Source organism: Trachurus japonicus, unplaced genomic scaffold, assembly GCF_045865225.1.
Source record: "Trachurus japonicus isolate A0001 unplaced genomic scaffold, Traja_1.0 AP030028.1".
In the NCBI taxonomy this organism is placed as follows: Eukaryota; Metazoa; Chordata; class Actinopteri; order Carangiformes; family Carangidae; genus Trachurus; species Trachurus japonicus.
This window is the reverse complement of record NW_028220161.1, coordinates 5,251-15,435: the sequence shown is the minus strand read 5'-3', so window position 1 is coordinate 15,435 and position 10,185 is coordinate 5,251. Positions and strand designations below refer to the sequence as shown.

At 42.6% G+C, this 10,185-nt stretch overlaps 1 non-coding gene across 1 annotated transcript; it reads right to left on the bottom strand.

Moving 5' to 3' along the window:
* On the bottom strand, positions 1–164 carry LOC146960755 (U1 spliceosomal RNA). The gene has a single exon (XR_015035371.1). It is a non-coding gene; the product is annotated as a U1 spliceosomal RNA (small nuclear RNA).
* Positions 165–10,185: the final 10,021 nt, after the last annotated feature.

Genomic DNA, 10,185 nt, shown 5'->3' with positions numbered 1-10,185 from the left:
CAGGGGAGAGCGCGAACGCAGTCCCCCACTACCAGAAATTATGCAGTCGAGATTCCCACATTTGGGGAATTCGCAGGGGTCAGCACAGCCGGTGTGCAATGGCTGAGCCTCGCCCTGGGTGAACCACCTTCTTGATCATGGTATCTCCCCTGCCAGGTAAGTATGAGTTGGAAGCCTCAGAGACTGGCGCCTCCTTCCCAGGCAGGGCCCCCAGGCTGACGGTGCTCAGACGGGGTGATTCCGGGGTGCGGCACCGTCAGCCCACATCCATCTGCTGCGGGGTGTGCTGAAGAGGATCGAGCCCTGCTGCGATTTGACTAGGACATGTGACATGCGCGTTTGTCTGCTCTGACCACTGTTCAAGCCCCCTGCCCAAACAAAAGCAAAAGAGCGCTCCGTTAGGGTCAGTCAAGCCCACCTCCATCCGATGCGGGCTGCCTTGAAGAGGATCAGGCCCTGCTGCAATTTTGACTGGGACAAGCAAACTGAAAGAAAAGACCGAGTCAGTCTGCCTGCTTCCGGGGCCCTTTGTTTTGCCTTCAACACAACCATCAGGGGAGAGCGCGAACGCAGTCCCCCACTACCAGAAATTATGCAGTCCCACATTTGGAGATTCCCACATTTGGGGAATTCGCAGATGTCCTCCCAACCGACGTGCACAGTGACTGTAGACTTTTACGGCCTCTCATTGGACCGGAGTCTACAGTTGTCTACAGTTCGGGCCAATCGCGACGCCCGTCTGTCTACAGTTGTCTACAGTCTACAGTCTGGCCAATCAGGGCGCCGCTGCATCTCTGACAGGAAGCCGACCGGTAGCTAGAGAGCGGAGAAAGATTCGATACTCGATTTATTCCGGTAAAGTGCACGTATTTTCATGGAAAACATATATATAGATTTTATTTTATCATTTTAAAGTGAATAAACTAACTAAATAAGAAAAAAAGAGACTACTTTCACGTCGACGTGTTTGTGTGAATGACGAGCGTCAGTTACGTTAGGCCGATACGTTTACTTGGCTCATTCCCAGATGTCATTTAGATATTAGGTAACACTTTATAATGAGTACACACTATTAAGCATTAGTTAAGCATTAATAAATATTGAATTCATCATTTATAACACATGAATACTCATTAGTATGTAGTTAGTAAACATAGTTATAAATGTTTTACTCATCATTGATAAGCACAGTAGTTATGGATTAGTAAACACTGAATTCATCATTTATAAAGCATGTTTCTGACGTAAATACTCATTAGTAAGTGGTTTACAATCACAGTTGTAAATGTTTTACTCTTCATTAATAAGCTCATCTATATAAATGATGGATTCAGCATTCCCAAGCGCTCTTACGCGTTCAGTATGAATGGTTAGTGAGTGTTAGTAAATGTTTTATAAAAACTCACAAATTTCATTTCCAATGGATGACTTATAAACAGTTATTAATGCAGGAATTCATGAATTCAGGCAGTTACAAAGCACTTACTACTCGTTAATTAAGTATTTTGTGTGAGCTCATCTAAAGTGGGCACTATCTATGCCTTATAGAGCATTTACAAATGAGATATTAAGATTCACAAGGAGAGACACAACACAATATGGTTCATATTGCATTGTATTTATTGCAACTTGGGAATATTATAAGAGTCTGGTAAAAATAAAACTGATCAACCAGCGCATCCAGCGTTTACCATTTGTATTTATAAACGAGTCTGTGGCGGCCGCGACTCTCTCCCTGCTCTCTCCCTCTCGCGCACACACGGGCAGATGGACAGGTCGTGTTGTGACGGTAACATGCTAATGCTAGCTATAGTGTTCTGCTATCCGCCCCCCATGGGGGGGTTCCCAGTAGTGAAATGGCACCCGGGTACCGCCCAAGCCGAGCGAGTACTCGGATATCGGCTTCAGCCCTACAAACAATACGGCATCTACACTGATATCAGTTCACTCCGAACCATAGACTGTATAAAGTTCCGAACATACATCCATGACCCCGAAGCAGTCTTTTGCCCCCTGTTTTTGGTTGCACGCGCACCGGCGGCCGCTGGACGTGTACGTCGACGAGCCTACACGTCATCAACGTCACAACGCCTGGACGACGCTGGGAGGCGGCAACACTGCAGCCGGTGCAGCCTGGTGCAGCAGCTAAGATGAATGGAGAGTTGGAGACGGAGAACTCTGCCCAGAATCGACGAGTCCGGCGGACGCGGGCCCAGAAGAAAGCCGGTGTGGAGATGGATATCGAAGTCGGCGGTCGTCAGCGGCACTAGTGGTGAGTATGTGTTCGTTTTGTTTGCTGCCACACATGGTCCATGGATGATAGCTAACGTTAGCTTGTCTGCAGCTGAAGGCTTTAGCTCTCGCTCCCTGACGTACTACCGCGACATGTAAACACACATTTCAGGACTGCTGACTTGTATCATCAGAGCAGCCTCCTTTCATATTTAATAGAGGGGGGACAATAACTGACTCTCATCTGTCAGAATGTGCCTGCTGTAAAGGATAATCATAGCTGAAAATCACAGGTTATTATGTCTGTTCTGATTTTACAAGCCAATGTGTGACTGTGTGTGTGTGTGTGTGTGTGTGTGTGTGTGTGTGTGTGTGTGTGTGTGTGTGTGTGTGTGTATGTGTGTGTGTGTGTGTGTGTGTGTGTGTGACTTAAGTTAAATATCCTTTTTTTCCCCCTCTTTTCTTTATTTTTAAACTGTTGCTAATTTTCCTTTTTTGTTCTCTAAATTGCAGTCCAAAATCTGGATCAGGCCGTTTCCCGGTACAAGAAAATTCTCTGGCCGTTTGGTCTGCTGCTTTCAAGCGTGTTGGGATGGACCGGAACACTGCTCCAACCGCAGAGAGCTGCCCCCAGCAAATATAAGGAACTGACTTAATTTTTTGATACAGAAAAAAACAAATTAAATAGGCTACAGAAGGATTTTTTTCAAAGAATTATTTGCTGAACTTAAACTTCTGTGATCCACTGTTGGCGTTTTTATTCTGCCATGCTTACCCTTGTTTTACATCAACAGAACAGTTACAATATGTTGGGAAGTTGCAATAAATACAATGCAATATGAACTATCCCTTTGTGTTGTGTCTCTCCTTGGTCTGTTAAGATAACCAAGACTTTTATGAGTCTTGAGGCATTGCAGCCTTAATATCTCATTTGTAAATGCTCTATAAGGCATAGATAGTGCCCACTTTAGATGAGCTCACACAAAATACTTAATTAACAAGTAGTAAGTGCTTTGTAACTGCCTGAATTCATGAATTCCTGCATTAATAACTGTTTATAAGTCATCCATTGGAAATGAAATTTGTGAGTTTTTATAAATCATTTACTAACACTCACTAACCATTCATACTGAACGCGTAAGAGCGCTTGGAAATGCTGAATCCATCATTTATATAGATGAGCTTATTAATGAAGAGTAAAACATTTACAACTGTGATTGTAAACCACTTACTAATGAGTATTTACGTCAGAAACATGCTTTATAAATGATGAATTCAGTGTTTACTAATCCATAACTACTGTGCTTATCAATGATGAGTAAAACATTTATAACTATGTTTACTAACTACATACTAATGAGTATTCATGTGTTATAAATGATGAATTCAATATTTATTAATGCTTAACTAATGCTTAATAGTGTGTACTCATTATAAAGTGTTACCAGATATTATATATTATTATCACTATATATAATTTTTAATCAACACCTTGTTTAAAATAACACTAACAGATGTTAACGGCTAGCTGGGTTAACTATCTTTTCTCAGAACACAGCCCAGCATTGCAATAGACATTGCAATCGAATATGAATGAATGCTTTATTTCATACATGTGAATGATATATATCACATTTGGTCAATACAAGGCTTTGTATGTTTGAAAAGGAGTAGGAAGAAGCATTAGCTTAGTCCTACTACCCCCTTCTCCATAGAAGAAGAAGAAAAATACTTAATTCATCCCCCTGGAGGGACATTCAGATTGTAATAACCTAAAATGATATGATATAAATGCCAAGTAAACGTGTATAGCCTTACAAATGGCATTGTGCATTTTGATGGCAGCAGGAATGAAGGGTTTCCTGAATCTTTCTGTCGTGCAGGTCAGGGAGATGAGCCTGTTACTGTGGCTGCTCCTCTGACCTGTGAGAGTCCTGTGTGTTTTATTCTGAAGAAAATCCCCCCCAAAAAGCTTTTGTAAAGCCTCAAAATCTTCCACCCCTAAAGAACTTTCTGGACAGACATTTGAGACTTTCTCTGACTTCCAGAAGGCAGTGGACAAACTCCTTGGATGTCAGTTACAGTCTTCCGAGTCTGAGCAGCTTGCATTATAGTAGTTGTAGGTTGTTTATACTGTTTAAGATTGTATTCAAGTGTTGATCTTGCACTTAAATTGCTAGGCTGATTAAACTGGTCAGTCTGTAGATTTGAGCTGTTTTGTTGCCATTTTCCTGTCCTGCCTGACATACTAAGTAATGCCTTGTTTGTTTGTTTTCTTCTCATCTTGTGTTTCAGGTGGGGCTAGAGGGCTGCGTGCATCTGTGGAAAAACCTCGACAACATCCCAGTTCCTGGGAGGCTAGAGGCTGCGTGCATCTGTGGAAAAACCTCGACAACATCCCAGAAAAACCTCGACAACGTCCCAGTTCCTGGGAGGCTAGAGGCTGCGTGCATCTGTGGAAAAACCTCGACAACATCCCAGAAAAACCTCGACAACGTCCCAGTCCCTGGGAGGCTAGAGGCTGCGTGCATCTGTGGAAAAACCTCGACAACATCCCAGAAAAACCTCGACAACGTCCCAGTTCCTGGGAGGCTAGAGGCTGCGTGCATCTGTGGAAAAACCTCGACAACATCCCAGAAAAACCTCGACAACGTCCCAGTTCCTGGGAGGCTAGAGGCTGCGTGCATCTGTGGAAAAACCTCGACAACATCCCAGAAAAACCTCGACAACGTCCCAGTTCCTGGGAGGCTAGAGGCTGCGTGCATCTGTGGAAAAACCTCGACAACATCCCAGAAAAACCTCGACAACGTCCCAGTTCCTGGGAGGCTAGAGGCTGCGTGCATCTGTGGAAAAACCTCGACAACATCCCAGTTCCTGGCTGAAAGATGGTTGTTGATGCCATGCCATGTAAAGCCCTTTGAGACAAACTGTTTGTAAAAACGGGCTATACAAATAAAATTGCCTTGCCTTGCCTTGCCATCAGAGCAGGACTCTACCAACTCCATTCTACATTCATTCAGTTTTTTGTTCCCCGTTAGAGTGGAACTTTATACACAAAAACATTCAATACCTTTATACTGTCTTCATTTGTGGTCTGGTTACATCACATTTGTCAAGTTGAAGGTCTACTGACTGAGTAAAAGCTGTCTCCTGAGACAGAGATATACACACACAAACTCTCGTGCGCTGGGACGGACAGACACACACTCACACACTTTCTTTTTAAAAGACATAAATACATCTTCCTTATGTCTAGCTGAATACATCAGATTTTTTTTTTCATGCAGAATTCATCCTGCTGTATTGAAATTACAGTCAATAACAAGTGAACTGCTGTTCTGCATGCATACACAGATGTACACACACACACACACACACACACACACACACAGTTTCTTTTATGTCTATTATTATTATTCTATTCAATTATGTACAACATTCTTGCTCTGCTTGAGAAGAATGGAAACTAGATTACTGAGTTTCAACTTAATTTTGTGTAACTTCCTGTTGGTCGTTATATTAGAGCCAGGGCATTCACATCAGCAACACATATTGCAGCTACCACAATGATCATACAGGAGTAAAGGTGGATTGGAGGTGACACAGTCGCAGTTGGTCACACCTGGGTGATTCAGGGCTCTGCAGTGTTGATAAGCACGCTGGAGGTGAAGGTGCTGACGAGGTGAAGGGTACTCGGGAGTCTCAATTTAAGCTCCCTCTCTTTAAAGGAGAAAATAGGTATACTGACCGTGGTCACACCACACTGACTGTAAATGCATATTTTATCAGCTTTGCACTTAGAGTGAGAGTTTAGTCTATTTGCATTTGTAGTTGGAAACACAGACACACCTCATCGATTTGACAATACATGCACAGCAATTACAAAATTAACAAACACTAAAAGACAGTACTACAAAACACAGAAACATACTGCAGGAGCAAAACACACAACCAAACACAAGAAATATTACCCAACACATTCTCACTCCTACCCACTGACGCTTTAATATCTGAATTTGCACTCTGTAAAGTGTTACCTTTAGGCCCTGTTGACTTCAGTTACACATCAAGATGACCAAGATAAAAAGAGGCAGATAAAACAATTCAAATACTGTCTATTCATATTCAAAAGTTCTGTGGTGCAGACATTTCCATACAGAAATGTCAAAAAAAGTGGCATGAGTAACCCCCCCAATATCTGTGAAAGGAGGCTGAGTGTACGTCTGGTGTATCCCAAGTGAGTGGAAAAAGCCTGAGCTGGATTCTCACAGTGAGGCATCTGACAGCTCTCGTTCTGCTGTGGGTGTGTTTCACTGCATACGGTTGGGTCCATATGTGTTACAGGAAAGGATCAATCCTAGTCAAAACAAAGTAAGGCTAATCATCACCTTATTCCTGAGCTGAAATGTATGTGTCATGATAGGGTTACCTGTGTAGTAACAGACCCCCTATGCAAAGAGCAACCCAGGCAAATACCTGTGGGAGACTTTGCACTCTCTTCCACTATCACCAGATCACCAAATATGGAAGTATCAGTTTAAAAATGGCATTTGGTAGAGCACCCACCCCATGTGTTGAGGCTATATTCCTCACTGCAGGCGGCCCCAGTTCGAATCCCGTGCCAAGCGGCCCTATCCAGCATGTCATTCTGCCCTCTCAGCCTACTATTTAAAAAAAAAAAAAAAAAAAATTTTTTTTAAATTTCCACTTCACTAAGACACCACTATGTTATTTTTGTCCCACTCAATATTATCATGTTTCATATCTCGTATTGTTTGTAATTACTGGGTTAAATTAATTGAGGGGGCTATATATTTGTGCTTTAATTTCAAAATAACCATACATTTTTATTCTCAAGTGCAGGCTGTCAGCAGAGAACCACCCTACCTCTGGATTAGCGAAAGGTTTATTTGCATAGAGAAGTGTTAATCCCCTCCCCAGTTCCTTACTGCATGCTCAAGCCTGCGAGTTTGCACACTGAATTTACAGAAAGCCAGTGATGATTTGAAACACTATACATATTTAAAACATTAAAAGTGTCCAAAAATCTGTATTTGTGTTTTAGTGTTAAAGTAGTTGCACAACCACAACGTAGTAAAGTAATCTCCAACCAGACAACATAATAGAAACTGTTACTGCCAATTCATTTTGTCTGGTATTCATCAATGAGACCAACATTTATCCCCTAAAAAGAGTTTAACCAGCCGGTGGTAAACCTCTAAAAGCCATCGGGTAAGTTAATTAGCGGTCGTTTTCTCGCTTCCAGTGACGGCACTCATCGGCCAATCAGTGGAAGGCAGTCGGCTGACGTCACGTTTTAGTAACGCTTCGGCTCGCTTGGAACCAGGGCTGAGGTGATACCAAAAGTGTACCTGGTTGCAGGTACTGCGTGCTAGTGGAAACACGCAAATAGCGCGCCGAGCCGAGCCGAGTCGAGCCGAGCCGTGCTAGTGGAAATGCGCCATAAGTGATGAAATAAAAACAGAGCAGATTTTAAGGTAAAACACTAAGAGAAACCTAATCCTGTGAAGTGGGATGGTGGGTCCAGCTGGGGGGGAACATGGCTGAGCGCAATAGCTGCTTTGTTGTGACATCACAAAGTTCCAGATGTCTTGATGGCTTGTCTTAGAGCTCAGTTTTTGAATACATGCTGTATACATTTTCTGAGGACTGAGGCTTTGATACTTTCATAGTGTTAAAATAGAATCTAGAGCTGCTGTATAATTAAAGAATAGAAGTCTACTTTAATACAGTGTAGGAATTATCCATTGTACACTGTGAATGCATTTCAATATGCTCAGAAATCACAAAGAGAATGTTGTTAGTAACTCAACTGCTGATAATTCAGGAATCTTTAAATGCTGGCAGTGTGATTACCACCCAGATAGAAGTAACAGTAACACTATGAATTATAATGAGACTCTCATAAGCTCTCAATATTTTTTTTATAAATGATATACTTTTCACAGTGTACAGCTTTGAAAACCTCCAGTCTAGTGAATCTAAGGCGAAAAAACAAACAAACTATTTTTGTGTAAGGATGAGTGAAAAACCGTACAGCAGTGTTTTATCCCTATTACCCATGCAAAGGCAATTTCAGGCATGTTTAAATTTGAGCCAGTTTAATGAACACTAAGAGCTTGTACTGTACAGTAGGTGGTGCGGGAAGGGATTGAAGGCTTCTTTATGATATCGGTACCATCATCTAAAGTGCTCTCAGCGCTTGATGTGAATACATTACCCACAGTCATATCAATTGCGGAGGAATGGAATGAGAACACGTGGTGCTATTTTGGTACGTTTGCTGCCAGCTATACGCAGACACAATAGCCTAATTGGTTACTGTGCTGTAATGGATGTGAGAAACAGTGGCGCCGCCAGGATTCAATTTCAATGTACGCACAGAAACGGCAAATAGGCTACAACAAATTTTTTTTTCAGGGGGGGAGGGGGGTCGCACACCAGGCTCTACAAACACTGGTGTGCTTATCATGCTACGTAGCAATGGGACTTGTCGCTCATTAATATAGCTACTGCACAACTGAAAATATTGTTGCGACCCCGCAGTAATGTTGTTGTTATGATGTTTGTGATTTCTGACTGACTGTGAATGTGTACGGGCAGGTAGCGTATGGTTGGATGAGAAACTGAGGGGCCGGGGTGAGTGTGAGGAAGACCTGTGTGTGAGGAGGAGCAGAGGAAGAAGTGAGAGCTGTCAGATAAGTTTGTGTTATGTTGTTGTAGTTACATCGGCTCGGACGCTACAATATCAATAACAACGTGTGCTTAACATAGACGTTGGATTGTGCCAGATGCGCCAGAGCGCGCGCCTCTGTGCCAGGCTAGCGCTCTGCAGCAATTTGTGTTTATTCATCTTAACAGAGCGCGTGAGATGAGCACCCCCCAGTGGGTGCTCAACCTGGAATCGGCGCCTATGAGTCCATAATCGCGGTGCAGACGAGTGAGTTTGGAGCTAGAGAGGAGAGACCTTCATTATCGCTGCTCTGCTGCGTGTTTGTGATCGTGGGTTTGGATCTCTTTTTTTTCAAATGCCTGGAAAAGGCTCAACTGTCTTTTTGACATTTCTATACTGGACCGGGCGTAATCATCACATAGCGGTAGTGTAATAGGCGCCAGAAATCAAAAAGAGACAGATGATATGATGTAAACGACAATCACTGGCTTTTACGTGAGGCTTCTAGTGATTGGTTTAACAATCAATGAACTCAGCACGTTTAGCCTGTTACAAACAACAAGCGTCTTTATCACACACCCTCAAAATAAACAAAATTGCTTCTTTTTTTTTTCACCTATGAAAAAAATTGTACGCACAGTGCGTACAGGATTCCGGCTGGCGGCGCCACTGGGAGAAAACACCTAATCCAACAATTGGCTGCCATGACTGACAAGCAATTAGGGATAGAAAAGTGATTTTCAGGTAAATTGAAATGCATATTAAGATCAAAAAGTGGCATCGCAGCTGGAAACATCCTGAAAAGTGACAAGCTTGCAAAAATATTCATATTTATGAGGAACACATCAAATTGATTGGTTACTGTCATTTGATGTAACATGTAACAGATTTGTTTTTCAGCTACATCCCAATAGAGACAGATCAGGAACAGTACAGAAACACCATCAAGCTAATTATTGCCATGTGTTGAGGAAATGCATTTGCATGGTAACATTTCAACTGCACTACTCTGCAGTCTGGAGCTGTAAACCTGGGAGTGCCCTAGTCTCTGTGGTAACTGGGAGAATGATAAACCCTGCATGTGAAGAGCAGGAGGAGGCCTCCGTCCGGCTGCAGTTTAAATGCGGTGCAAGACTGCCCTCCAATGGAGGAGTGATGAACTGACACAAATGAGATCTGAATAATGTAGCACAAAAACGTGTTGTTTCAAAAGAGCAATACTGTTTCCAGTAAAATAGATTTGCTGTAGAGTGGCTCCA